This window comes from Pleurodeles waltl, chromosome 11 (assembly GCF_031143425.1).
Source record: "Pleurodeles waltl isolate 20211129_DDA chromosome 11, aPleWal1.hap1.20221129, whole genome shotgun sequence".
Lineage (NCBI taxonomy): Eukaryota > Metazoa > Chordata > Amphibia > Caudata > Salamandridae > Pleurodeles > Pleurodeles waltl.
The window spans coordinates 524017800-524043369 of NC_090450.1; the positions used below are offsets into that span (position 1 = coordinate 524017800).

General features: G+C 45.7%; 1 protein-coding gene across 1 annotated transcript in view; it reads left to right on the forward strand.

Annotated features, from left to right (window-relative positions):
- Nucleotides 1-25570, forward strand: part of SLC9A9 (solute carrier family 9 member A9) — a 2563562-nt gene that overhangs the window by 2115209 nt on the left and 422783 nt on the right. The window lies entirely within an intron of this gene.

A 25570-nucleotide genomic window follows, 5' to 3' on the forward strand; every position in this document is an offset into this window, starting at 1 on the left:
TTTTTTCAAGTATTGATTAAAAGGTGGTGCATTTCATGGTTTGCTGAGTGGAGCTAATCTACTGCAGGAAAACCGTAAACATGTTCTGCTGCAAACTGCATTTATATTTATTTCAGTAGTTTACAAGCATGAACGAAAATTCCGGAGCCAATTGGTCCCACTTTATGACCTTTCCAATGCAGATGTATGAGATTAGCCAATGTTTTTTGCAGAAGCAGTTCAACATTGTCAAAATAGGTAAAAAATAGTTATTGTCAGTGCTGAGTAGCATCGTAACAGAAGTGCAATGACATATGCATGCATGCATCATTGCTCATGTGCAGGTATGCTTTATGATAATATGGCGGCCACCGCATCATGCTGTATCCATGCATAAATTACAGTATTCCTATACAAACCTACGTCATGGCACAGTTGCCATGGAGGACCCTTTCAAAGGATACTTTTTTTTTTTTAATGGATGCCGTGCATATTTTTTTTACAATGCAGTGTCCTGGCAGCAAACTGCTGCTGCCAGCCCCTCCTTAAAAAAAAAAGAAACATAAAAAAGAAACATAAAATAGTTGGATATGCAAGGGAGCCAAGGAGGAAAGGGGGTGAGAGTTGCAGTGCTGGCAACGGCAAACAGATATGGGTATTGGCTCAATGAAGGGGAGTTTACAAAAGAAAGCAGAGTGGGACAGGAAGGGGCTAAGGGGCTAGAGAGCTAGATAAACTAGGTGAGAAAGCAATACAAAGAGTGTAAGGGTGGCAGGGGTGTGAAGAGGAAAGCATCACATGGGGAGAGTTCAAGAAATAATTGTTTTCCTTTAACACAAAAAAAAAATTCAAAATGGGTTGCCTTAATATAAGCAGGGTGAGATCATCGTAAGAACCTGGTATATTATTTGGAGTGGGTGACTACCCAACTCAAGGAATACTCACAAACACTTGTCAGGGTGAACCCTTAAAATCATTAAATTAACCTGAACTAAACCCCCTGGTAACTATAGCACAGAGCAGGCAGTCTTAATTTAGGACAATGTTCAAAGTATTGATGCTGTACCAAACAGTAATAAAGTCAAAATGCAAAACAATAAAAATCCCAAACTGACCTGGAAATATAGATACAAATGTAATAAACATAATGATACTAAAATGGCAAAAATCCAAGGAGGGGAACAGGAGATATGATTTTTTGCAGTGTTCAGTAGGAATTGCGCCACAAAGTACAAAGTGCCAATAAAAATCAATGGTCGCAGTAAACCAGGACCTTGGTGCAAGTAGAGGTTGGCAACGATGGAGACTGGGTTGGATACACCAACCAGGTTTATCCTAGTCAAAGATTTAATCTTCTGGCTTTGGGCCTGATTTAGAGTTTGGTGGAGGGGTTACTCCGTCACAAACATGACAGATAATCTGTCAGCTGTATTAAAATTCCATTATTGCATATGCAACTTGTAATAAGGCAGATGGGATATCTGCCACACCAGTTTAAGTAACCCCTCCGCCAAACTCTAAATCAGACCCTTAGTTGTTTAAGTCCCAATTAACCACAGGAACGCGCTCCTAAAGCCCTCCAGGACTTCAGAGGAGGCACTTGGAGTCTCACAGGGAGCCAGGCAGAGGCAAACAACAGGGACCAGTCCAGGTCCACTTGCCTATGGTAAGATGGGTACTTCCAGGAAAAGATGCTGCTTTTAGCTTATTGTATCCCTGTACCTTGAACTGTAGGTCAGCCTTCTTTGTTGTGGGTACAGGGGGGAATAGGTCCAGTCCTTCAGGGCTTCTCTCAGGTCACAGAGAGCAGTAGATAGTGGGTGGGTGGGAATGACTCCTGCTCATGACCTAACAAATGGGGTAAATGTTCCCGGGGCCAATCCAACCCACTTTGGGCATTTATTTTCAAGATGATAAAAGTCTTCAGTCACACTAAACTTAGGCTCTGAGGGCTAGGAAAGTATTTGGGGAGCGTACTATGGTAATCTCATGGTCCTTCCACATCTGTCACTAAAATCCAGTTTGAGGCAGACACTGTACCCATAATAAACCCAGAGACAGATGTCCAGTAGGGCAAAACAGAGTCCTTCAACAATCAGATAGCAGAGCCACAAAAATTGTACTGGCATTCTGTTCTCTCCCTTTCAAGTGTTCGCCAGTGGTTATATGTAAACGCAGGTAGGGTAAAATCAGAGTCCTTCACCAGTCAGTGGATCTACAAGAATTGCCTTGGCATCCTGTTGTCTCCACTTTCAGGTTGTGCCCCAAGTGTTATATGTGAACCCAGCAGAACTATCAAGCAGGATTTGATACTCAGGCAAGACGTGACTATGTAGTATCAACAAAGATGCCCACAGTCCCCACTCTGCATCTTCTAAGGGGTTTAGTGGAGACCTCCCTGCCATTCAGGTCAGCACATTGTTTGCTCCTGGGAGGTATTTCACACCAACTCATATCTACTCACATCTATTCAAGGCTAGTTACAGACTGGGCAAAGCTATAGAGCCAATGTAAATTAGCTTCCAAGAACTTTCAGGCAGGGAAAAGGTAAATTTCTAAAAATTACTTTTCCTTAATATTTCTTAAAATTCTAACTTTACTATTGAGTTTGATTTTTACTAAATGTGCTGTTTAATTATTTTTCTAGCCGCCCCTGTCCTTAAGTACAGTGCTAGTATTTAAATCTGTACTCTGGTTTTCTACACAGGACAACTAGGCCTGCTACAGTGAAAATAGCTTTTGAGTGGTAGTCAGTGTAAGGACATGTGAATATTACATTTCTGCAAGTACTACTTTTAAATACCATGCATCCTCTCTTATGAGCTACAAGACCAACATGAGGTGATTTATTAATATTTAAAATGGAGGTTTTTACCCTTCAAAAGTTCAGTAGTGTCATTTACCTTACAGGCTCTGGGTACACCTTGTACCATATACTGTATATATATGAAAGTTAAGTATGTTAATTAGAATATGCCTATTCAACTGTGTTTAAAAGAGTAAGCTAGGAACTCTGGTACTGGTTAGACTGGGTAAAGTGTACAGCATTCTACTGGCAGGAAAAACAGATTAAGCAAAAATCTAGGGGTACACTTTTGCAAATTATGGTCATTTACTACAGTCACAAGTCACCTAATAAAATGTTCTATAGATGGGACAAACAAAGAAAACCTTTGAAGAAGCAGGAAAATGAGATAGACAAGAAAGCCCTCCGGTAAAATCCCGAGGCGATTCTTGAGTTATATCAAACAAACAATTTCCTCATAATTGGAAAAGGAATCCGAACACCGTGGCATATATATATATATATATATATATACATATATATATATATATATATATATTCTTTTCACTTAAAAACCAAGGCTTACACGGATGTTATAGTTAGGCTCACATTTTAAACATACAAAAACATAGAAATTCACCTTTTATAGTTAGAGTTATTTCAAGTAACTGTAACTTGTTCCCTAAACTCGCTCCCCCGCCATTATCTCATCAAATAAATTTGCTCCGTCATCAGCATGCATCAGCATGTGCATCACATCACTGTACTCTCTGGCCCGATCTGCTTCGGTTATCTAGGTAACCAGATGTGATCGATTCTTCACAACCTTCACGGGCTGTATGATCGTCTCCATTCTGCTTTTGGAGTGGTGGCTCTTTGCTCTCTAGGAAGCCGAAGGATCATACAGAGAAGTGGGGCACTTGCCAGCCTACTAGCAAGTATGAGTTGTCTTTGGGGGTTGAGGCGCAGTCATTTGACTAATATGCAAATATATTTGTTGTTATTTGATATGTTCCAAAAGAAAAAAAGGGCATTGCAATTGTTGAACAGAAAGTTACGAACATTTAGATAAGCAGTGATTAAAAAATTGACTGAACTCTGGAGCACTTGCAAATAAAGGAAAAAATAGGAAAACTTGTTAAAACAAAACCACAGTGGAAAATGACAGTCCTCAAATTGTGTTGAGGAAACACTGTGTTCAAACAGAATGGACAGTTGCAAATAAAGGAAAATGTGAAACCTTTTGAAGAAAAAAATTATTTATCTCCCCAGAAGGGTACAGAACCCTATACTTACCTTAGCTGTGCAGCAGAAAGCAAATATTATAGTTACCGTTACCAGACCGCCCAACAGCTCTATAACCAGCAGATTCTTTCCTCTGAGACTCTATAAAAGAACAAAAAAGAGTTAGGGAAGACTAGCCCTTTCCATGTCACCCTATCCCACACCAATGCCACCAACCCCGCCATGCTACCCTTATGAACCACTGCCTCCCCTCACTGCCACCAACTTCGAAATACTTCTCTGTCTGCTTCTGCAAAGACTCTGCCCTCTTCATAGCCACGTCCCCCTCAACAAAATAACCACTACTATACCACCATTCCTACTGCCAAGCACCAACCTCTACAACCACCATTGTATCCTGAATTTGCTAATGTTTGTTCAACACAGTGTTGGTCGCCAGGGCATCACAGTCCTCATTCTCGGTTTTCCTGCCCAAGATGTTAGATGCCATAATCTCCCTCACACCCCGCTACATCAGCTTCCCCAACACCCAGCAGAAGCAGCAGGAGATAAAAGAGGGCTTCCACCAAATCCATGGCTTCCCTCATGTGCTTGGTGCAATTGACTGCACCCATGTCCGGATCGTCCCACCTGCAGCAACAGAGCACCTATTCCGGAACAGCAAACACACACATTCCATCAATGTGCAGGCCATAGTTGACCACCAGGGATTATTCACTAACATCTTGGCCAAGTTTCCTGGGAGTGTCCATGATTCATTCATATTCCGCCACAGCAGGATCAATCAGCACTTCCAGGACGGACAATATGGCAATGGCCTTCTTGCCGGTAAGTCAATAAACCTAGCAATATACAAACAGCGCAACAACCCTGTAGGACACCCAAAACATACACCACTACATTGACACGTGGGCAGGATGACACTGAGGTGTGACACTGGTATTTATGTTGTACACCCTGACACAATGGGATGCACACCTCTGGACAAATGACGGCTGCCACAAACATTAGCTGCCTCTCGAGAGCAACAAGGGACCAATGTCAAAGCCCATAGTGTCAATGGCATGACCTGCCCTGGAAGTACAACTTAGAAGATTAACCATTTACAATTACATTAGGCCACATAGTCAATCTGACACCTTCCCAAGCAGTATGTAGCGTGGAAGGGGTCTGCAATGTGTGTTGCAGCAGGTCTAACACCATGAGACACATAGCATGATGATGCTGACTCACATGTAGGTGACACGAAAATACTGAGGCAGTCCCAACGTCAAACATCACTCCTGGGGTGCCGTTGCCAGGTTGAAATAAGGAAGTGGACTGTGCTATGAACACATATTGATGTGGCACAAATGCAAACTGCACACTGCTGCACACCCGGAAAGAGCCAATTGTCCATCAAAATAGCATATGTACAGGGAGATGGCCCTTCCTGCACAGATACATCTACCTCCACAAGGCAGTTAGCCAGGTTCCCTGGAGCAAATTCCGTAGTGTAGGTGCACGGTTGCACATGAGCTACTGGCAGAGGGAACAACAAAGGTTTGCCTTTGAACCAAGTCACACACAGGACAATTGTGCATTGTCAATACTGAACACCTCAGTGCTGCCAACTTATGGAGATGTGTTGTGCATTGTCACCTAGCCAAATCAAAGGGCCTCACTGTTGCATTTCATCTGCAATGACATATGTCTAAATGGATGGGATGTCCGGGCCATGTAGTGCAACCATGTTACCACCACATCTGAATCTATTGTGTGTGTGGAACTATCATGTTCCCTCCAGTGAAAGCACACTAAAACATGTTGGACACTACACAACGCCTGGTACATACATACTGACCAACAGTTTGGAAACAAATCATAGATCCCAGGTCAATCAGCCAAACACAAGTTGTCAAGTCAAATAACCCAGTGCAGAAAAAAACTCACAAAAGCCCAGGATCTCACACAATACAACAAACACATATGAGTCACAGACGACACAAGATATCAACTGCCATGCTACATGACATTGCTGTTGCAAGCACTAACAAAATACTCACTCCTATTATCTTTTGCAACGGATCAGGGTTATGGCTCATGACTCCATTCCTCGACCCAAGCACAGCAGCAGAGCGTGCCTATAATGAGGCACATTGGAGGACATGCACCATTGTGGAAAGGACCTTTGGCATTCTGAAGTCCAGATTCAGGTGCCTGGACATCACAGGAGGCAGCCTCGTATATGCCCCACGCATTGTGTGTAAAATTATACTTATCTGTGCTATCCTGCCCAACATTTGTGTGAGGAGGAACATCCCTTTATATGAGCCAGAGCAAGAACTGCCTGAAGAGGAAAAGAGGATTGTGGCAGTGAACATAAGGGGGAACAGCAGAACACAGCTGCAGGAATGCGCCGCAGACAGCAAATTGTACAAAACTTTTTCACTCAATAGTCACTCTACACACCTTGTTAAGGTATGTAAATAAACACCATACTTGATCACACAATCCTGCTCTGGTTTCTTCATTCTCCATCACATGTTCCTTAGGAATGTGAGGATTACCTCAGGGAGCATGTTACAAAGACAAATCTGACAACTTCTGATGCAACATCACATGTGATGCGTATGACTGTACAGCAAACATCACACACGTATAAAAAATACCCATCTCTTGAATTTCACATATGAAGGACAAAATCAATGGACCACAGCATATGACTCACATCCACGTTGCCAACATGTTCCACTGTAGCACATGACACACACCTATGACATCTGCAATCATAAGGTAAATAAGCGCACCATACATGAGGCAGTAAATGTGAAATATCAGTGGAAACAGGAATGTATGAACAGACCCCTGACATTAGTAAGTGTGACATTTGCAATCTCTGCAAGGAGCTTGTGTGACAAGGGGGGCATCATTTGTGAAAATGGATAGCATGAGTGTCCCAGGTATGACAAGCAATGTTCACAACACATGCCCTGCGCTGTCCATCCCTGGATATAAGTCCTGCCACTGCCATGTGTTATGTCTCTGCCCACACATTTCTAGGGGGCACTTTAAATGGACTATCTGTACCCTGGGAATCATCATTACCACTCACCCAGAGTCCCTTTATGACTCCTGTTTGTTTCCCTTTTCCATATGGCATGCTATAGAAGAACTACATTAGCTTGCATGGACTTCAGATCCTCCAGGACTTGTGAGAGACTGAAGCTGCACACTCCTGTGACCTCTCTTGTGCAGCCCAGCCAGACTCTGCGCTGGCCTTGCTGCTGCCTGGAACTGCTTATAAGCTGCCATTGCCTGAAGCTCCTCGTCGTGCACTGGAGTATGATTTGTTTGTGTTCCAGACCCCTTGTTGGATTGTGTTACAGTCCTGATTCAGCCTGAACCTGCTCTCTGTTTACCCAGTCCTGTTCCTGCTTCTTCCTGTCAGTCTGCTCCCTGTTTCTCAGCCTTATTCATGTTTGTTTCTGCCAGAGCCGGCTTTCTGTTTCCCAGATCTGTTCCAGCCTTTGCGTCAGCCTGAGCCTGTTCCCTGTTCCTGGCTTTGCCTCCTTGTTGGTTCCTTCGTTTTCTGTTTCTTCTTGGGTTATCGTGTCTGGTAAGTGTCCTATCAGTCCTCACTTGTGTAGAAGTGCTTTCCTTTGTACTTGGGTTGGCACCTGGTTTCCAGGAGGCAAATCCAGCCCCCATCCTTTGTCTAGCCTTTCACGTAGCCTTTATTGCCTAACAGTGTCAGTGTGCTATGGCTGTATTCCAGGAATTGCCACTGTGTCTCCAGCCAGACCAACAAGGGCTAGTCTCTTGTTTGTAAGTACAATCCTTGTTTGTGCCCTAAGGGTCCAGACACAGAATCACTTCTGTTTCCTCCTTTCTATGAGGCTTGCATGATGACTATCTGTAAGATTAATCTGCACAGAGGCATTGACGTTCCCTGTTGCTGTGGAAAGTTCTGAGCCCTACCCTGTATACAACCTTAGTGATAACCCCAGCGTGTTTGTCCATCACTGACCCGTTCCATATTTGTTCACACTAAGGTTGCTCTGCCTTCACATTTCTGTTTTCTCTGCCTTACCATAGCTGGTGTTTCCCCTTGTATGCCTCTAGCTTCTCTTCTGCTTTGGTACCCTACCTCCTTGCGAGATACTCTGTGATCTCAAGGGGTGCCCCTAACAGAGTCCTGACTAGACCCGCCCGAAACCGTGACACCCTGGAGCCCAATCCTGACACAGGGTGCACATGCCCACACACCTGAACTGGACACTTCTGTGGAATGTACATCTGAAAATATGTAAACACACGCAGCCAGGACAGCAGGTCCACCACAGCAACACAAGTAACATAGCTAATTGTAATGAGTCAAACTGACGTGTACCAAACACTATATGGGTGGAATTAAGGCACAGTGTCTCAAACACAGTATGTACCAAACGAACGAGTTACTTACCTTCGGTAACGCCTTTTCTGGTGGATACACTAGCTACCTGTGGATTCCTCACTCACTGAATTTTCCCCATGCGCCAGCTTCCGACGGAAATTTTCTTCCTAGCTTCTGCACGTCGACGATGACGTCACAATTGCCCACGCGTCGCCGTTTGACATCATACAGGCAATAAGAGGTCCTCACCAGCGTACTGACGTCAGTACCAACATTTTTTACGTGCCTCTGAGACGAACAGGCAAATACCAACAAAATATATATACCATTGAAACAAATGCCTCAAATAAAATCATATATCATAACATTTAATTAAACTTAATAGAGAAAATATCAGCATAAATATGTAAATACGCAAACATATATACATATAAACTATATATTATCACAAATCTTTTTTATTTTTTTATTTTAAATAAAAACAACATATTACCAACAGGAGCTCACAGAAGGATATCTTGGTAAGACCAGACAGGCAACGGGGAGGCGGGTGGGACTGTGAGGAATCCACAGGTAGCTAGTGTATCCACCAGAAAAGGCGTTACCGAAGGTAAGTAACTCGTTCTTCTGATGGATACAACTACCTGTGGATTCCTCACTCATTGAATAGAGTCCCAAAGCAGTGCCCTACTTGGTGGAGGGTGCCTGAATGGTCAAACCAAGAAATCCTGCAGCACCGACCGTGCAAAATGGCCATCCCTCCTAACCTCTGAATCCAAGCAATAATGCTTTGCAAAAGTGTGGAGGGATGACCAAGTTGCGGCCTTGCAGATGTCAACCACAGGAACACCCCTAGCCAAGGCCGAAGAGGACGACTTAGCTCTGGTGGAATGAGCTCTTATTTCATCAGGGGGTTCCTTCTTTGCCAGAGAGTAACACAGCTTAATGCAAAGAATGACCCACCTGGAGAGTGTTCTCTTGTGGACTGCCCTTCCTCTCCTCTTTCCCACGTACCCGATGAAGAGTTGATCTTCCAATCTAAACTCCTTCGTTCTTTCGACGAAGAAGCTCAGTGCTCTTCTCGGGTCCAAACGATGCAGTCTTTCTTCCTCTTTCGAAGGATGAGGTGGAGGATAAAAAGAGGAGAGTGTAATAGACTTACCCATATAGAAGGGTGAAACAACCTTCGGTAAGAAAGCAGCCTTGGTCCTCAACACCACCTTATCCCCATAGAAGGATGTATACGGGGGCTTAACAGAAAGAGCCTGTAGCTCACTCACCCTTCTAGCTGAAGTAATAGCAACAAGGAAAACAGTCTTTAGAACCAATAGCCTCAAGGGGCAAGAATGCATCAGCTCAAACGGTGAGCCCATAAGAAACGTTAAAACTAGGTTCAAATCCCACTGAGGCATAATGAAAGGAGTGGGAGGATATCTATTAGTCAGGCCTTTTAAAAACCTCAACACTAAAGGAGATTTAAATAAAGAAGGCTGGTCAGGCAGGCAGACACAGAAAGGCTGACAGAGCCGACAAGTAGCCCTTAACTGTCGCAACTGCACAACCCCTCTGTGCCAGGGACAACGCAAAAGACAAGATATCCGATAAGTGGGCACGTAAAGGATCAATTTGCTTCTCTCCACACCAATTCACAAATTTAGCCCACCTGCTAGCGTAGATAAATTTAGTGGAGTGTCGCCTGGCCGATAAAATAACATCCACTACCTCAGGTGGGAGAGAAAAGGAACTCAGGTTGCCCCGTTCAATCTCTAGGCATGAAGGTGCAGGCTCTGGAGGTGGGGGTGTAAAACCTGCCCCTGCGACTGCGAGAGGAGGTCTGCCCTGTGAGGGAGACGGAGCGGGGGGCACAGAGAGAGTTGGAGAAGATCCGAATACCATACCCTCCTTGGCCAATCTGGAGCTATTAAGATGACTTGGGCCCGGTCTTGGCGAATTTTCCTCAGAACCCGAGGAATCAAAGGTATGGGGGGAAACGCATAAAGCAGCTGGTCGCACCAGGACATCTGAAACGCGTCCCCCAACGTTCCTTGCACCGGATACTGGAGGCTGCAGAACAACGGGCAGTGCATGTTCTCCCAAGTGGCAAAAAGATCTACCCGAGGGAATCCCCACATCTGGAAGATATGCAGGGCTAGATCTGGATGAAGACGCCACTCGTGATCGGTCGAGAAGTGCCGACTGAGACTGTCCGCACGCACGTTCAAGACTCCGGACAGATGGTTTGCTACCAAGCAAATCCGATGGTCCCTTGCCCAGGACCATAGCCGTTGAGCTTCTCTGCAGAGAAGGTACGACCCTACTCCCCCCTGCTTGTTGATGTGCCACATCGTGGTAGTGTTGTCCGTCAGGACCTGAACTGACTGACCACGAAGGGAAGGGAGGAAGGCCTTGAGAGCCAGACGTATCGCCCGCAATTCCAACAGATTTATGTGAAACATCTGTTCCACTGGAGACCAATGACCTTTGACCTCCAGGTCCCCCAGATGAGCTCCCCACCCTAGAGTGGAAGCATCCGTTATCACTGTGGCCACTGAAGGAGGCAGCGAGAACGGCCTTCCTTGGGAAAGGTTGCCGTCCGCAGCCCACCATCGAAGATCCACTGCAGCGTCCCTGGAAATCTTTACCGATCCCTCGAGATCCCCTTTGTGCTGAGACCACTGCTTTCAGAGGCACCACTGAAGAGCCCTCATGTGCCAGCGAACATGAGTGACCAACAGAATGCAAGAAGCGAACAGACCGAGCAGACGAAGGACCTTGAGGACTGGAATGACCGCTCCACTTTGAAACATTGGAACCAACGCCTGAATGTCCTGAATCCGCTGAGGCGGAGGAAAGGCACGATTCAATGTTGTGTCCAGTACTGCCCCTAAGAACAGGAGGCGCTGAGAGGGCTCCTGGTGAGATTTGGGCACGTTCACCGAAAAGCCCAGATCGAACAACAACTGGGTTGTCGACTGCAGGTAGCGCAGCACGAGCTCCAGAGACTTGGCTTTGATCAACCAATCGTCTAGGTAAGGAAATACCGCTATCCCCTTCCTTCTGAGCTCTGCTGCAACCACCGCCATCACCTTTGTGAAGACTCGAGGTGCTGAAGTAAGACCAAACGGAAGGACCGCAAACTGATAGTGCTGCGATCCCACCACAAACCGGAGATACTTCCTGTGCGACTTGAGTATCGGGATATGAAAGTAAGCATCCTGCAAGTCAACAGACACCATCCAATCTCCTTCGTTCAACGCCAAAAGCACCTGAGCTAGGGTCAGCATCTTGAACTTTTCCTGTTTGAGGAACCAATTCAAAATCCTCAGGTCCAGGATTGGTCTCAACCGAACATCCTTCTTGGGGATCAGGAAGTATCTTGAATAACAACCCTGACCCCTTTGAAAGGAGGACTAGAACCTCCTGTTCTAGTAACAGGAGATGTTCTTCTGAACAGAAGGATGGACGGGGCGGGATGGGGGGTAGAAACTCCCGAAGGGGAAGGGCATAGCCTTTCCCCACAATGCTGGTGACCCAGGAGTCCGATGTTATTGCCTCCTACATGTGGAGAAAGTTCATTAACCTCCCCCCTACACAAGTGGTATGCAAAGGAATTGGTGGATGACTAAGGCTGCTTCCCATGCTGCACCCCTCCAGAGGAAGAGGCAGAGTGCTGCTGGGTGGCTCCTCTGGTTCGGACCCTACCCCTCCCCCTGTATGATCTATGGGGGAGGGCAGTGGCAGCCTGCTGCTGCAATCTGCCCCGAAAGGAGGAGGAGGAGCCACGACCAAACACCCTAAATCTTCTGAACAACCCTGAAGAACGAAGCCAGGGCTGTCTCCTCGTAGCAACAGTGGTGCCCATAGCTCTGGCCACAGAATCAGTCGTGTCCAGCCCTGACTGGATTACTTGGGTCGCCGCAGCCTGAGCATCAGAAACAAGGTTCAACACCTCCTTAGGCACTTCCGAATGAGACGACTTGATCTCCTCCATAAGGGCGTAGATGTATCTGCCCAAAATGCATGTGGCATTGGTGGTCTTGAGAGCCATACTACAAGATGAAAATGCCTTCTTGGAAGACTGGTCCATCTTTTTAGAGTCCCTGTCCGAAGGCACACCCGGAAAAGAACCTGGAGCAGCGTGAGATGAACATGAAGCTTGTACAACCAGGCTTTCTGGAGTCGGGTGCCTTGACAAAAAGCTCGGATCTGCAGGAGCCACACGATACCTGTGCGCCACTGTCCTATTAACAGCCGTAGATGAAACTGGCTTTTTCCAGATCTCTAGAATCGGATCCAGGAGAGCCTCATTAAATGGCAGAAGTGGCTCTGCAACTGCTGAAGCCGGATGTAGCACTTCTGTTAATATGTTGGGTTTTGACTCAGCCACTGGAAGAGGAAGGTCCAAAAAGTCAGCTGCTTTCCTTAAAATAGAGTGGAAAGAAGCAGCCTCCTCTGTATATTCTCCAGGAGATGTTAAGTCCCACTCTGGAGAAGTGTCTAAGCCACTTGCCGTGTCCAAACCCTGGAGATCTCCAAGAGGTTCTTCAAGCTCACCCTCCTCCAAGACCTGCCTTCGATATTCCTGTTCTTCAAGGAGGCGAAGAGCTAGCCTCCTTGAATGAAGCCTGGCCTCAATCCTTGGCGTCGACAGGGCATCCGCCGACGTCGATGCCTGACGCCGATCCTCCGATCCATCCGACGCCGGATCCATCGGCGCCGTGGTCTTCTTCGGCGCCGACCGAGGTAAAGGATGTGAAGGTGAAGAACTCTCTGGCGCCGGAACAGCAGATCCCATCGGAGTCGCAGGTTGCGTAGGCGACGCCAAGGGAACCAGCGCCGAACCAGCACCTCCCATAGGAAGGAAAGGCATGAAAGGTGCCGGACGCAAAGGAGCCGGAGCACCTATATTAAAGGCCAATGGCCCGAAGGACCAGCCGGTCCACCACCTGGAGCCATCTGCTGAAAAATGGCAAACATCACATTTAGAAATGCGGAACTATCAGCACCTGGAGCCGGGAATGCCGGATACTGTGGAGCCTGAGCTCGAGGTGATAACGGCGCCGGCCCCGGCGTCTCTGAAGCAGGTGAGAACTCCTGTTCCTGCTGAGGTACGACCTCGAAGACAGATGGTGGAGTCGTAGGTGAAGTCGGTGATGCGGGAGTCGTCTGCGGCTGAGGAGTGATGGTGGGACTAACCTCCCATGTCTTTCGGCGCCGAACCGAAGGCGACCTCGAGCGTGAACGCTCTCTACTCGACCGGCGCCGAGATTCACGACTGCGCCGGGAGTCACGGTGACGCCGATGAGATTTAGGCGATGATGACCTGCGCCGATGCCGCTTCTCTTTCTTTTTGGACTTTGCCAAAAACAGCTTCGTCTCCCGTTCCTTCAACGCCTTAGGATTCATGCGTTGACAGGAATCACATTTCTCCACAACATGGTCGGAGCTCAGACACCACAAGCAATCCACATGTGGGTCTGTCACCGACATCTTGCCACCGCACTCCCTACAAGGCTTAAAGCCCGACTTTCGCTGAGACATCTCGAAAAAAGAAATTGTAACTACGCAGAATAGAAACAGTTGCTCCCTCGAAGAATAACCGTTGCTTGAAGGCACGAAAAAAAGGGAACTGACGTCAGCATGCCGGCGAGGACCTCTTATTGCCTGTATGACGTCAGACGGCGTCGCGTGGGCAATTGTGACGTCCTCATCGACGTGCAGAAGCTAGGAAGAAAATTTCCGTCGGAAGCTGGCGCATGGGGAAAATTCAATGAGTGAGGAATCCACAGGTAGTTGTATCCATCAGAAATGTACACATGTCAGACATTTGTGTAGTCCATACACAAGTCACCACGAAGTTGTAACCAACAATTAATGACATATGAGGGTTAACATATCCTACATAGCACTCATCAGCCATCGTCAAAAATACTTGAGTTTTTTTTGTCATGTGAAATTTAATGTCCCCAAAGTCAAACAACTACATACATCACATGAGTCAACACATATTACAAACACATATCATGACTGTTGTAGATCACTGATTGCCATCAGATGTAGATACCCATTTGTATCACATTCATACATTTGCATGACGTCTAATGTATTGCATGCCATTCCTTCAGAAAACCACTATATCATACACTGCAAGCCATACCATCCTATCTTCATGTTGATACAGGGTGCATGCATTTCAAATTTTATAAAATCACGCAATCACAGATTGAGTCAAACACTTTAACGCAAATGCATCGAAAAATCATGCAAACGCAAACAAACCATACATTAGCCGTTAGCGTGAATTCCACCTGCGCTCCACACGCATGCAGATATCCATTGAAATTGAAGTCTACAGGTAATGCGTGGTATTTTGCCGCACATGTAGGTTGTGCATCGAAAATATTCATGCAAACATCGCATGCGTAAAAAAAAATACACGCATGATGGAAAGCGGGCCGCAAAGGGGACAGGAAGTGATGTAATAGTAAATCCTGCTTACAGGCATGGTACAGTGGATGTACCTTCACTTTCACTTTACAGTCTGTGCTATTTCTTGACTGTGTGGCTATGTCTCGGGTTGCTGGTGTCTCAATTGCGTTTATTGTATCTTGTGCTGTCTCTCTTGTGTCTTTTGTGAATTCTGTTTGTTTATTGTACCTGTGTATGTGATTTTGTGTAGTTTAGTGTCTTTCAGATTGTATTTGTGCTGTGGAGTGTCTATCCGGGGGTTGGATTAGTTGCGTCAGTTAGCTTTTTTTTTTTTTACACATTCTCAGTTTTGATTTGTTGTTCAGGGACATGTCGGGAAGGGCGAGGCTGACCCGCATGGGGGAGAAGGAGCTTGGGGACTTTGTGTGGCTGGTGTGCCACTTCCTTCCCTTGATGCTGGAGATGGGTGGGCAGGTGATACAGTGGTATCACACAGAGGCAGCTGCGATGGGGCAAGGTGCTCCACCACCTCAAAAGAGTCTACCATACGAGCAGGAATGAGCACCAGCTGAAGCATCGCTGGGCTGACTTGGTGGCCAGATAGCAGGATCTGCTGGACTACCTGGGTGTGGTGATCGGTGGCGTTGTTGGTGAGTTTCACATTGACAAATGTGTACAGTAGAATGCCCCTGAGTGACAGTAGCAGATGTCTTGACGTGCTGCATGCAATGTTTGTGGCCATGTTGAATGCAAGCAGAACAAAGTGTTAGTGTCCCAGTACTGAGATGGAGTTCAAATGTCTATACATGTTAACAATGCAGGCCTGATGTTTGTTGAGTCATGTACGACTATCTCTTAGGGCCACATGTACGAAGCTATTTTCAACGTCACAAACGGCCTAGTTTTCAGAATTTGTGGATTTACGTCTAGAAAAAATGTTTATTTCAATGCACATAACCAATTTTGCCATTCTGCAATCACATTGCCGAATCACAAAACAGGGTTTGCTAGTGGCATCTAGGAAGGGGTGTTCCGTTCCTATTTGCGAGTTGCAGTCCACTGATTGATTGTTTTGTGACCACGAATGCCGTCACAAAACAATTGCAGTTACCACCAGTTTCAAGTTGGTGCTAACCCATTTGCAAAATGGAAGAAATCCTCATGGGCTCTCTTCCCCTTTGTGAATGCATGCCAAAAAATTGTTTCAGAGCAGGCAGTGGTCCCATGGACCACTGTCTGCTTTAAAAAAAAAAAAGTTCTAATATTGCTTTTGACATGCTTTCTGTTTACCCTTAATGAAATAAGGCTGCATTAAAAAAAAAAAAAAAACATCTTTATTAGAAAGCGGTCACAGACAAGGTGGTCTGCTCAGCCCAGCAAGCCAGCATCCCTGTGAGAGCCGCCATTCTCAAGGGGTTTGCAAAATGAGACCTACCTCATTAATATTCATGAGGTAGGTCATTTGCTACCCCATTTGTGATTTGCAAACAGTGTCATTGACAGTGTTGTTCAGCAGATTATCCTACTCGCAAATTGCGATTTGCTAAGTCTCGCAATGTGCGACTCACAAAACCTGATCTTCGTACATGTGGCCTTTAGTCACACATTTCATGTGCAATGGCAACACCTGTGCCTATGCATTCTGTCAATGATGATCGTGTAAGACACTTCAGCATACCACATTTCACTGTATCAGGACAGCAAAGTGGGCAATCCATGTTTAGCGCTACATTGTCATCATTACACACACATGATCCCTGCCATTATGTTGGCAAAGGGGGCATACACAGCTTAGGGGACACTGCCAATGGGGGATTTGTTACCTACATACAACTGTGCCACATCTGTCATGGACCAATAAATGCAAGATATTTGCAGACTGAAAATTGAGTCACATGTCCATCACACAGTACATCAGTGTCCCTTGATGCAGAAGCCACAATACCTGAGTCACTTGTATTGAGGTGCACCAGGGAAGTGCCATTGACATTGTCACCAAAATACAAATCATACCATGGAGAACCATCTGAAATGGATTAGCCACAAATGGTTGTAGTAGGGTTTAGCACCACATGATTGTTAGGCCCAGTGGATGTGTGCGGATATGTGGCTATCGCTCACTGGAGTGTCAGTGTCAATGTGAGTTTGCAGTGGTATGTCTGTTGTACTGTCTACATGCAGGATCTCCAACTCACTTATGTAAACTATTACACTGTGTGATATGTTGTCCACACGTTTGTACAGTGATCTGACATTGAGCATATATTTTCTTTCCATGTTTTAGAGATGGACCTGCCCCCTATACCATCGGAGAAGTGGCTCCATTTCAGGACCCAGACGTAGCGAGTAAGTGTGATAATGTCTGTCCAGTGTAGTGATTGCAGCTCTTGTGTGAGTGACTCTTGTGTGGTTCACTGATTGCAAGATATGATGATCTGGCACGTGATCTGATATCTTACTCGGTTGGATGTTGACATAGTGTTCCGTGCAAGGGTTACACATTCACAGGCAGAGAGTCATATCTTGGGTGTCTTGTGCTATGCAATAGGCAGCAGCGTGTGAACAAGGTGATTACTAGCCACATGTAGGCCCACATGTGACTTGGAAGTGCTCCAGTTTAGTATATTGGCACAGGGTCAAACCTCATTCTCACAACATAATGATACATCAGTTTTCCACACAAAATTGTGCATCCCTGTATTGTAATGTACATGTAGGACTGTATGGGTAACTGTCCCCCAGCATCTAGCCCCGTAAGTTGTTTTCCATTTACGTGACACTTCTGTGGTATGTAATAGACGTGCATGCAGGTCAAGGCCAGACGTGTGCTGGCATCAATGTGGGTGTTTTTGGAATTGTGTTGGCAGATCAGGTGTTGATGGCTGTCCACAACTGGACACATGAATGTAGATGTGAATGACCTATGGATGCCTTGTTCCTAGGTGGCAGCCCTCCTCACATGTGTTCCACTCACTAAATCCATGTACAAGTGGACATGCCCTCGTGGTTGTCCTCAACAGTTGTGATGATGTATTGCATGCCCATCACCCCTGAGTCACAGGGGTAGGGGAACAACATATATGTAGGTAGATGTGATGGTCACAGTGTAGATGACAGTCATCTCATTTAGGCATGCATGTGTCCCAAACAACACTGACCCCTTTTGATTAGCAACTGCGTACCATCCTGCCAATTACATCTACAAGTCACTGGTCTTGTGTGCTTTGAAGTTAGTCGGCCTGGCCCATGTGAAGTAGTTGCTGCCTTTGCATTGTGACACATTGCACTACATCAATGCACAGATCACTTTATTTGGTCAAACTCTTGTTGTGCTTTGCTATGGTGTAAAAGACATGATAGTTAGGCAGCATTGCCATTACATTCATCAGGGACATTGTATTATCTGGACTGTGATTTGGGCTGCACGTGCAAATCGAGGCACAGTATTAGATTATCATCTGTACATGAATCACACAATGATGACATTGGTGGTTGCCTGTCTCATTTTTCCAGCTGCCAACATGGATGTTGTGGAAATCGGGGCTTTCCAAAAGCGGGCAGTGCGATACCGACACATCTTAGATGTTGAGTCTGGGTACCGAAAGATGGCACAACGCTATCAATGAGAGCGGGCCACAGGGAATGGCGGGCTTTCAGACAAGTTGGTCTGGCATTGGCCACAAAGTTTGTAGCCACCACCACACCTACACAGAGTACCACAGCCGCCACTGTCACATCTGTCCCACCTGCTGCCCCATCAACCTCTGCACCACAGACCACCACACCTGCTGCACCATCAACCTTTGCACCACAGACCACCACACCTGCTGTAATGGACTTTTCCCCAATAGGGGAGCTCCAGAGGGACATGAAGAAGGTCCTAAAAAAGCTGGAAAGCATTCAGAAGGATGTGGACGAAAACACAAGGAGACTGAAGGCAATCAAAAAGACACTGAGGCGGGCCAACCTGTGAACTCTTGCCTCCTCTCACCCCTACTTCAGTCCCCTCCCTCCTTATTCCTCATCCGGTTTTGTAGTGGGTTTAAGGGGTTTAGTGATAGATTAGAGTAGGGTAGTTGTTTAGATAGGATAAGTAGGTTTGGGGGGTGGTTTTTCATATTATTACATGTTAGTTTGTGGGTGGGTGGGTGGGGGTTAATGTTGGGGCTTTTGTGTATTTTAAATATATATATATATTTATATATTATGGAAAAAAAAAAATATATATATATATATATATATATATATATATATATATATATTTGTTTAGTATTAGGTAGTATATGTTTAGGTAAGTAGATGTTGTCCTGCATGTGTCTCGTCATATAAGGGGGTAGGGGGCAAATATTTAGAGTGTGTTCTTAAAAGTAGCAAGTAAGCTTAGCATAGGGTAGTTAGGGCCAGTTGTGGGTAATGTATAGTTAGGATAGATTAGGTTAGTATAGGTGTGTTACATAGTTTTAAGTTCTGTTCCATATATAGATAATACAAATGTAGGTACTCCCTTACTGTATGTGTCATATGCTTGGGGCTCAGGGTCTTTGCATGAGTGTACAGTGCCAATTATCTGTTGGCCTGTTAATTCCATCCTGCATCTGCATCCCTCTCTTGACCTGTTAATTCCCACTTCCAACTGAGCTGTCGCATTGGCAGCTACAACAAATCTAAATCTCAGTGCATCTGCCATCCATTGTACCCACCACTCAGCGTGACTATGGTTCACATGTATTGGACAGGTAGGTGTGCTTTTTAAGCTGTCAATGTTTTGATCCTGTGTCATGATGTTGGGCACTGTGAGACGTCTGCCTGCAGCCTGAAGTTCATGTCAGCACTGGTAAACTGAGTAGTGCCAATTTCAGATTAGGTCAAGTATACAAATTTCACGCCAATGTATTTTACTTGTACTCCCAGCTGGCGTTATTGGCGGAGCACTCTTACACAGCCATTCCTGCTGTATGTTGTGGGTGAGGCATGTATGTTTTACAGCAATTGTCACATACACAGTGACTTGCTTGTAGGGCCAGCATTGACGTTCATCTTGTAGATACCTTGTGCGTAAATATCTGCCCACATTATTTCTGCACTCTGGTATTGACACTCTGTGACCATAGACATGTTACACGCATCACAAATCTCCAGCAAAGTAGATGTGTCACATTACACAGAGACAAAGTGGGTGTGTAGGTGCTGTTTATTTTATAGTGCTGTAGTGCAATATTTACATAGTGCAGGTCTGTGACCCCATTAGTGTAAAGCATTCTTTGTGACGCAACTCAAGTACAAGGTTGAGAGACATGTTATTGGAAATGCTGAGGTGAAGTGTTGTTCAGTGCAGGGGAACACAAATTGCCAATTGAGTAGTGAGAGACAATAGCAGTCCATATTGGAAAGGTTAACAGTGTGTCACCAACTGTAGCAACACTTGCATGTTGTCAAGCACAGGACAAAGGGAAATCACAGCCCATGTGGCATGGGCTGGTGCTACTGGGTACTCCTACGGGTGAAGATAATCTGTTCCACATCTTTCATCCTCGGATGTATGTCATCTCATCTGCCCTTGATGGTGGTGGTGGTGGGTTTGAGGGGGCCACACACACTTCAGTGGTTGGAGAAGTGGACACCAAATTCCCAGCAGCTGCCATCTGTGGAACTATATATGGCATCACTGCAGCAAGGAGGAGCTGCTGATTATTGAGTATGGCAGCAACATCCCTGTGGTAGGCAGCCATGTTTGCCCTGAGGAAGGCCAGTTCCCAGTGCATGGAGTCCTGCTTGTTGTCATGCATGCAACAGCAAGATTGGGAGAGCAAGTGCTGTGGCAACTCCCTCACGGCAGTGGTTAGCTCCCTCACACACTGTTGGACTCCATGCACTAGGGATTGTGTGACTTGTTTGGCTGCTGTCTGTTCTGCAGACGTCATCATGCACATGCGCATCTCCTCAAGGCTGGCTGCCATAGTTTGCATCCCCACCTGCACCTCCTTGTCCAGCTCCCACTGTACTCCCACTACTGTCCTCTTAAAGGTGGTCCATGTGTCATCAGCGTCCTCAGCTGTGTTTGACTACTATTGGGGTGGTGGGTGGGTCCTCTAGGATGGCTGCTACATGAATGCTCCTCCTTGCGACTGGAGGTGGTGTCTGGAGGGTTCCCAGGACGTCTTGGAGGGTTTCCTGGCTGGTGGTTGTCAGCTGGTCTTCCAGGTTATCAGGGAAGTCCAGGACAGGCAGATCCACAGGAGAGCCATCGTCCTCTGCAATGAGATATTGTACAAATAGTGTGTCTGTGTTGTGCCAGTTGTAATGTGACGTCACTGACTTCCTATTGGTGGTACATTATCATCTTGGTTCCCATGCATTGTTCCTGTCATTAAAGTTTGCAGTCTCTCAGCCCTATGCGCCACCTGCATGTCACATGTAGTGTGGGCAGTTTGGGCAATTATCTCCGTTACATCTTCTAGGTGTGGGTTCTGTCCAAATTGTGGCTTGCCACCTTCTTGTCCTCATCAACCCTCCCTCTGCTTCCATTTGCATGGTGAGGCCTTGCAATGATTGTTGGTGTGCTGATGCCACAGCACCACACATAACAATATGGCCCTATCCCAGTCTATCATTTTTCACATAGTCATATGCGGTGCTGAGACCTAGCACCACACCATGCATGGCATTTCCATGAGACAATGCACGTTTTACCATTGGTAGTTCCTCATGTTGATGTTTGCGTATGTGTGCTACATTGCATTGCACGGATGGACCTGGCAGAGTTCCATTTCCTCTTGTGACTGTGCGGGTGTGTTTGCCTTCCTACACACATATGTCCTCCCCCTCAATACAGTTGTCTTAGCACTATGATACCTGAGATGTTGCATGGTGGCATTTCAGCTAATGTGACACAGGGCTAAACCCAGGGATGGGCAGCATGGGTATGAGATTACTGCTGTGTTTCATTATGTATCTGACAGTGCCTGATGGTTATTGAGTCTATGGACATGACCAGTTGACAGGAGTTGCACTTGGATAGGGACTGATGGGGATTGATCACGTAGTTATACTGATCCCTCATTTCAAGTGTGTTTATTCCATGGGCACCTAACTGGCATTTCCTAATTGACCAGCGCACACAGCACAGGTAGTTGTGGCAAATGTTGTCAATGGGAATGCTGCTTGAGCCAATGGCTGAGACTGGCCATTGTCCTCTAGTTTACATTCTGACAATACCAGCTGTCCTGTGACACCAGACCAGTTTTACGTTCCACCCTACCCTCCTGGTCTGCTTCAGCTTTTCCAGCAGCCTTGGCATGGTGGTGTACCCCATGCAAAGATTGTTGGTGTTGTGTAGTGCTGTGCCCCTGGATGCCCCTGCACAGCCCATGCACCTGGCATGGGCAGTGCAGGGAGTCCCATGCCGTGCCTCTTTGCCCTTTCCACTGCCTGATTTGAAGGGCTGGCATCCATTGTTTAGTAGGTATGTGCCTCCCCCTTCTAGCACTTGACATTTTCGCTTTTTGGTCCCCCGATGCAACTTACCCTGCATATGTGTTGTTTCCTGGTAGTCTGTGCTGTCCTGTCCTGCAATACCAGTGATTATTTCCTCCGGGATAATGGCTGCAACCATCTCCTTCATCTCGTCCAAGCCGTCTTGTGGTTCTGGACTCCCACCTCCGGTCTGCAGTGCTGCCTTCCTGTTCCTTGCCCTTTTTTCCTTTGTCCTCCGCTTGCAGTCATGCCACAGTTTCTTGCACTCAGTGACAGTTCTCCTGACCTCTGCCACCCTCTTGATCTTGTCCACAATCTGTTGCCAAATTGCCCCTCTCCTTCGATTTGACAATTCAGAGGTGATGAAGAGTTGGTGCTCCGTCACCTCTCTCACCAGTCTTTCATGCTCCTCTGTGCTGAAGCTACAATTCCTATTCTTCTTGTTTCTCCCCTGAGTCTTGTCTGTGTCCTCCTGGCTGGTTCCTGGTTGTCTGGGGTCTCTCATGGTTTCTGGGATCCATTTTGGGGCTCCTTTGCACTGTTTGCTCTGTTTGCGTCACTTTTTGATGCTATTGCGGGGAATAATGGTGCATATCCGTTTTGCAACATGTTTACATGTCGTAAACCGGATTAGAGTCATTTTTCCTGCATTAACATAATTTTGCCTTACGACAAGGCGCAATGGTTAGCGTCAGGAAAAATGACTCTAACCTCTTCTTAGGGCCACCCAAAGTATAAATATGACGCACCAGTAGCGTTAAGAAATGGCGCTAGACAGCGCTAAACTTTTTTACTCAAAACTGCGTTAGCGCAGTTTTGCGTCAAAAAGTATAAATCTAGCCCTAAGTACTTAAAAAAATAAATGCCTCTAGGCCTGCTGTGTGCCCAGTGGGCAGCGGGCCCTAATCATTTTAAAAAATACATGCTTCTTGGGCCCACTGCAAGCTTTGTGGGCAGCGTGCGCAGAACTTAGTAAATCGCGAAATCATGGAGGGTCTGGTTAAAGGCAGTACATGTATTGAAGCACCATCTATGGAACAAAGGTATGGTTGCAATGCAGTATCATTACAATGAGACAACCTCTAGTGGCTTCTTTCATAATTGCAGTTTAATTGTGAATTTTTTTTTAAAAGTACATAAAAACAGATTTTACCCATTCTAAATGCTTTATTGGTTCACCATGATGATGTCAATGATTTCTGCTCACAGCATATATGTTTCATCAGTATTAATAATTGTGTTTATGCTGGAGCATTATTTGTAAATTGCATTTATGTACACAATGATGATTTTCATATGTGGTTTGTTGCTCTTAAACCTTGACAAAACCTATCGACTCACTTGATATGGTTAAATTACCCCTTTAGGGAGTCACAGGTGATTACACGTCATATATGGAATTTTCCTTCTGCCAGTGTACGTTTGTACAGTATTGTGTAGTATTTAGAAGTGTGCTAATAATAAATGTACTTCTTTTTTTCAAACAGAAAGTACTGACTGGACAATCATGTATCTAGTGTTAGTATTGCATGCAGGGAACGGTGATTACTAGCCCACACAACCACCCCTGAGTAGGCCTTGGACTGCTCTGCCTCGCTCCTCTGAGAGAGCTGAGCGCTACAACAGGGTGCTTGGTTTCTAGGAAGGGGATTGTGGACCAATTACTTGTACAGGCCACATAAGTAACAACCCAGTTTCCTACAAGATGAGGTAAGTTTCTCATCCAGTTCTACATCACCATGGTAAAAATTAATCATTTATGAGGAAACGTATGGTATTATTTTGTGCTCAGCACTGGGAATATCATTCTGCTTCTTAAATGAATGAGAACATTGGAAGCCTTGACACCGTGCAACGAATCAGATGGCATTGAAATCAAAGCGAGTGTGATATGAACAAAATATAAAACCCATTGAGGTGACCTTTTCATGATGTAGTGAAACTCTCATCAAGTCCGAAAAACCATCATCTACAATGTACGAGTAATCTCTCATCGAGTCTGCGCCCCGCGCGAAAACAGAATAATTACTGAAGCTATGCTACCTGAGGTCTTCATTCCCGGAGCCCATTATTTTATTCCTATCAATATTGTTGACTTAATTTGGAGACCCGTCTTGGATCAGTGAATTTGCTTCCTCACAGCATCTGTGACAATAGAGATGCAGACTGTATGAACAGCGATGTTTACGCCTCGAGTTTGGTGGTCTGTAGGATTTTAATCCACTCTTCCAATGAATGATCCTTTGGAACTTCAGACGCTCTGTGAAAGCCAATGAGCCTTGCATCACACACTGAGAATTGAGAGGTCATTCCAACACAGTCTCCATACTTGCGAACTGCAGCGACATGAGCGCGGTGTACAGTCGACTACGCCCAGAGACACTGAAGGCACAGATCAAAAGGGACAGAGTAACCGTTCTTGCAGAAGAAACTGGAAATATTAGATTACATTTCATTGTTCGGGTGTCGCTTCACAAAAGTCCTTCGCAAACTTTAATTTAACGATGCAACAGGTATACTTTTGCGAAGCTGCCAAATTATTTGGAACGGGGTTTATGGTCTTCATTATGGTCCTTGACGGTTCCTCGTCTTTCCCGAACCTTCTTTCATCAGTAGCCATAGCAACGCCGGCTTTGGCAATGGACGCCCCAAGCACGTCTTTGCTAAAGCACTGACAAGGGCCTGCTTTTTATAGAGCTCCGAGTGCTGGTCTCCTTGCGTGCCCTCGTCCGCTTTATACAATCCAGCAGTAACCGTGCTGCTGGGCAACCCGTCTGAAGCATGCAATGACCTCACTTCAGTGCCGAGGCCAAGTCTGAGCGGGCTAGAACTGATGCTGCCAGCCTGCATCCATTTTGGTAGTATTTCCACATCTTCAACGGTTGCTCTCGATTTTACACGCCTGGCAGATTTCAAATTGTGCATTAAATGTAGCCAAATCATGGTCATTTGGCAGATCGTATGTTTGACCCTTGGTGTGAAATTATATGTTGGTAGTGAAAAATGTCAGAAAACCTGGTATAAAAATGTATCAGGACCTACCCAGACTACTCAAAAGACTCATCATTTACATGTGTCTGTTCTTGTTGTAGTTATAATATTTAATTAAAATGTACATTTTGAAATTGCTGATAATGTGGTTTTATGTATAATACCCTAACCTCAACTGTACCAGAAGTCATCACCCACTCACAAGATAGTGCTGAGAAACTGAACCAACTGTGTTATTCATTTGTTAGATCATCTCACAAGCTAGTGCTGAGAAACTGAACCAACTATGTAAT